This window comes from Triticum dicoccoides, chromosome 4B (genome assembly GCF_002162155.2).
Source record: "Triticum dicoccoides isolate Atlit2015 ecotype Zavitan chromosome 4B, WEW_v2.0, whole genome shotgun sequence".
NCBI classification, from domain to species: Eukaryota; Viridiplantae; Streptophyta; class Magnoliopsida; order Poales; family Poaceae; genus Triticum; species Triticum dicoccoides.
Genome location: NC_041387.1, coordinates 653,852,755 through 653,857,753, shown reverse-complemented (window position 1 = coordinate 653,857,753; position 4,999 = coordinate 653,852,755). Strand labels below are relative to the sequence as shown.

At 44.5% G+C, this 4,999-nt stretch overlaps 1 pseudogene; it reads right to left on the bottom strand.

Moving 5' to 3' along the window:
- Positions 1-367: 367 nt before the first annotated feature.
- LOC119292983 lies at positions 368-2,871 on the bottom strand (annotated as a pseudogene).
- Positions 2,872-4,999: the final 2,128 nt, after the last annotated feature.

Below are 4,999 nucleotides of genomic sequence, written 5' to 3'. Positions count from 1 at the left end.
ATATTTGAACTTATGGAGTCACCTAGTGAGTGAAAATAGCTTGTCCATATACGATATTCATGTGCCATTTATGCTCTTCACTCCTCTCCACCCCATGTATAAACAGATTATTTTGCTCTAAATCAGAAAGGACACATTCCCTACTTTGTATAGATAAAAACATACGTTAGCAGAACAATTAGGACACATTCCCTAATTTGACATTGATTTATTAGCTACTCCCTCCGTCTCATAATATAAAACGTTTTTTACACTAGTGTAGTTTCAAAAACGCTTTTATATTATGGGACAGAAGGAGTATCTCTGAAATGACTCAAACTGGCTTCAGAAAGGAGAAAAAAATAAGACAATACATTACTATTCTTCTTTACATGAACTTCTGTTGCTTGCTACTATCCTGCCAATTATCTGCTTCATCAGACACGCATGTGTCTGAGGCCACATGCTTTATTCTAAGTATCTCAGTAGAAACTTGTGCCATACCCGGCCGCTCTTTGGGTGATGTCATAGAGAAAGAGAGGCCTATTCTTAAAAGTGGAATGACGCACTTCTCCATCATGTCAGTTGCATTGCTGTTATCTTGTAGCATTGTCGGGTCAACAACCTCATGAATATTCTTTATAAATGCTCTATCAACAAATTCATGGAGGCGTATACCATCGTTAAATTTTTCATCAGTTGGACTACACCTTGTTATCAATTGTAACAGAAGCACTCCGAAGCTATAGACATCACCCTTGGTTGATATCTCTTCGCTCATTCCATACTCTGCGTTTACATGTAAAAAACATAATAAAATTAGAGAACTATCATCATTTGTACAACTCCATACAGAACAAACAGAATCAATATCTTGCAAATAAGCTTATCTCACATCATGGGATCTATCCTATGGATCCTTTTAAGTGGCTCAAACTTGCTGAACTATCTTGATGTGCATTTGTTGTGCTGAACAAGAATCTTGCTAGGCCAAAGTCGATGACGTATGCAGCCATGTCAAGACCCAGAGGAATATTGCTTGGCTTCAAGTCGCAATGTATAACTGGAGGTGCACACTGATTCTGAAAGTAATCCAAAGCAACTGCCACATCCAAGGCTATGTTAGTCCTTTGGCTTAAAGTCAGAATATTCTTTGTACCATTTTCAGGGTCTTTTGATGGCAACTTGATCTTCTTGAAACTGCAGACTGCCCTTACCAAGTCTTCATAAGATGTCTTCTCAGACGTAATCTTCTCTATCTTCTTTATGTACTTATTTATGATGCTGCAAATAGGAATTGGCTTGCATTCTTTTCATCCAACAAATTGTTGCAATACAGGAGAAAAGGATTGCAGTGGCAACAACAATTGGCGAGAGATAGAATCTCTAGTACAAGAAACCAGTAGCTTCTGCTTTGTTTTCCTGTCAACCAGTGCTGAAGAAAGATGCATACCCCTTGTTGGGATGCTTGTACACAGATGATAGTTTCTTTCAATTGAAACCGTACCAGTAATGTAAAAAACACCATGTGTCGGAACTGCTCAATCATACTGGTTGAATGATAAATTGACACCGCACCACTGAAGCCAAAAGCATAGAGATTTTGAAGATTTAACTTGGTAGACGCCCATCTAGTGAGTTGTAAGCAAGGATTAGTTCGGTGAGTCGAGTGCATCGTGCTATGCTTGCTGGTATTCTTCCATCGACACTGTTATGATCCAATTCAAGTACACTCAGCTGGACAAGATTGCCAATGGTATCTGGAATCTGACCTGAAAGCCTGTTTTGTGCAAAGGATAGATATACCAAGTTGTGCAATTTCCCAATTGTTGGTGGTATATTACCGGCAAGAAGATTGTAATTCATGTACAAGCTATTGAGGCTCGTAAGGTTGCCAATCTCCGGTGGAATAGGTCCAGAAATTTTGTTGCTACTTAGAAACAACCACTCCAGACTATTTGAAAGATTGCCAATAGAACTTGGCAGTTTCCCTTTGAGATTGTTCCCATCCAGGGCCAGCATGGTCAACCTGGAGCAATTAGATAGTGAAGAGACAAAGCCCCAATCACCTGCTTCTAACTTGTTGTGTGCCAAATCGAGTTCCTCCAAATTTGGCAATGAGCCGAAAAATGGTATGGATCCAGTGAAGCTATTATTTGCCAAGGACTCCGGTATGACCCCTCCGAGAGCATTGATCCCAAGATCAACATATGTGAGATGGCGGCTGCTGCCCAAAGACGGCGGTATGTTGCCGGTAAGTGTGTTGCTGGCGAGGACTAGTATGCGCAGCTCAGGAAGGTCTCCAAAAGCAGGAGGGACACTTCCCTGGAGCTTGTTATTGCTAAGGTTAATCTCTTGAAGGCACTTGCATTGGCCGAGGGTGGGTGGGATCTCTCCATGGAGGGAATTGTTCCACAAGCCCACGATTTGGAGCTGGGAACACGCAGAGAGTTCAGGCGGGATGTTACCTTCCAAAGCGTTGATGCTGAGGTTGAGGTTGGTGAGCCGGCTCAGGAGGCCAAGCTCCGACGGCAGGCCATCACTGAAGCTGTTGTTTGACAGCTGGAGCCTTGCCAGCCAAGTGAGGTTGGCGATGCAAGGCGCTATGGAGCCCGAGATGCCTTGGGATTCAAGGTCCAGTGCAACGACACGCCTGGGTGGTGTCACGCTGCAAGTGATCCCGTGCCAGTCACAGAATTCCATGGACGCGTTGCTCCATGAAGATAGGACTCCAGCGGGTGCCGAGATCCCGGACTTGAAGCAGAGGAGGGCTTGCCTGTCGCTCTCTGATTCATCGCAGATGCCTAGTAATGGTAGGCTGCAGAAGAAACCCAAGAAGAGGCAGAGAAATCGATAGAGGCCTGGAAACAAGAAGGCACCCGAAGACACCATTACTCAGTGTTACGATTTTGATGGAAGCTCTAGCTTTGCAAGAGGATGTTAAAGTATGTGTGTGTTGCAGTACCTCACCCACTTTAGATAGTAGGGGATTGGAGCAACAAGCTATGATATAATAATGGGCGGCTGTGCGACCGTGCTGGATGCTACAGACAGAGGAGCAGGTAAGGTACTCAACACCGAAACATAATGGATTTTGGACCTTCTGGAAAATCTGCCTGAAACTGAATGGTGATATCTGCAAGTCATTGTTCCAGGCTTCCAGCAATAATACCTGCGAGTCATTGCTGCAAGTCATGAGCTAGCTTCCAGGATATAGAACAATGGTTTGGTTGGGGTCCTGTCCAGCCAAAGCAGATGATATCTGCAACTCGGAGTGTACTATCTCTGGCAATTAATATATTAGCACACATGCTTCCAGTTTAACGGTAATGTCGAAATCAATAGGGCAGGTGCATATGAGCGCGTGATTAATTTGGAGTATGTGCCTGCCGGCGACCCTTGAATCAGCTGGAAGCGGTTGTCGGCACTCCACTTGGACTTACAATATGGGATTCCTAGCAAGTTGTCCCTTGTCAGGTTGCTGTTGGATTATTTGGGAAAGGTAGTATAAGACGCATTGGATGATAGTACATCTCAAGGTACTAGTCATCGTCGTTACATGGATGGGCATCGAGCGATTTGAAAGAAGTACACTGAAAGGTGAAGATTGTTCTGCAGAGTCAACTAGAGAAACACGGGGTCCTGACGATTGCTAAATGGTCGTTTCATCCTTGTAAACCGCCTATGGACTCCTTTTGACTCGAGGTTTCAGACTGAGAAAGTAACAGATACTCCTGCTAATCAACAACTTTTTTATAAAGCCGGCTGAAAGCGACATAGCTGGGGATAACAGCTTACAAGGAAGAAACAAAGTTTTTCTGTCAGTTGTTTCTAACATTCCAAAGAGCCCAAGCCGTAGCAGCAAATCCCATCCAAATGAGCTGCTGAACTTGATTAGGGAGACATGATGGCGCTCAGGTGCACCCAAGCATGTCTTGGACACAGTCCCAGAAGAACAACTGAGCCATAACTAACGCAAGTAAAGAAGCATATAGGCCATCGTCTGTCTCATGTCTCTTCTAAAACTTTGACGAGGTCGCCTCTCTTTGCTCTGCCTCCGTCGTCGACTTGTTTTGCCAGAAAAACGAAAAATAAATATGAGTCTAGTAGGTTAAGCTCGGATGATTGAGACTTTCAAACTGTTCTTATGGAGTGAGCAATAGCTAGCAACTCTGAAAACGACATATCCGTCTTAATTAAGCTGTCCTTTGCCTAAGCTAGGTAGCTGGTAGTGAGAATCAATGGCATCCCCGCTGTGCTGCTCAAGCCAGGAACTGTCGATGATGCTCCGGCTTCTCCAGCTGCTCAAGCCGTGGTTCGGCAGCCTCCACCCGCTCCTGCAGGTATGCAGTGCACTCAACCATCTACTCTCAGCATGCATGTTCTCCTTGCTATTGATCATATCCGTGCGCGCTAACTTACTCCATGGCGTTGCAGTTTCAGATGATGCTGAGCACGCCCTCCAAGATGGCGCTATCTACTCTCTGGCCGACAACATGGTTGGTGGAAACCAGATTCTAACCAGTTCCTCCAAAAGCTTCCCTGGGCACGTAATTCGTGAACCTCCCCGCAGATTAATGGCGTCCATGCCACAGTCCCAGCTGCTGCTGCTCGTGTCGCAGCAGGGGAAGCGACCCTGGAACTATCTTGGGAGGTCAAGAATGTTTCCTAAGCACCTGACTCATGAACCCGGACATCCTTCGAGAAGAAAGGCGCGGCCTGCAAGATCCTGATACGGTGGGCTGGAATCAAGATCTCGGCTGCTGCGTAGTACTACCATTGTTACTTATGAACTTGGTGATTGTTACGGTGGGCTGGAATCAGGTCGACAAACATGAATGCAATTGTTAGTTATGGAGTTCTTTGTATTGACATAATATTTGACGAATAGTTGAAGTTTTGTTTAAAAAGAATACTTATATATGTTTATGTTGACGAGGCACCGAGTTCCAGAGGCTGCTTCATAGTTCATATTAGCAGACTGTAACACTATTTCTAAGTTTCTAAGGAATAAAATTCA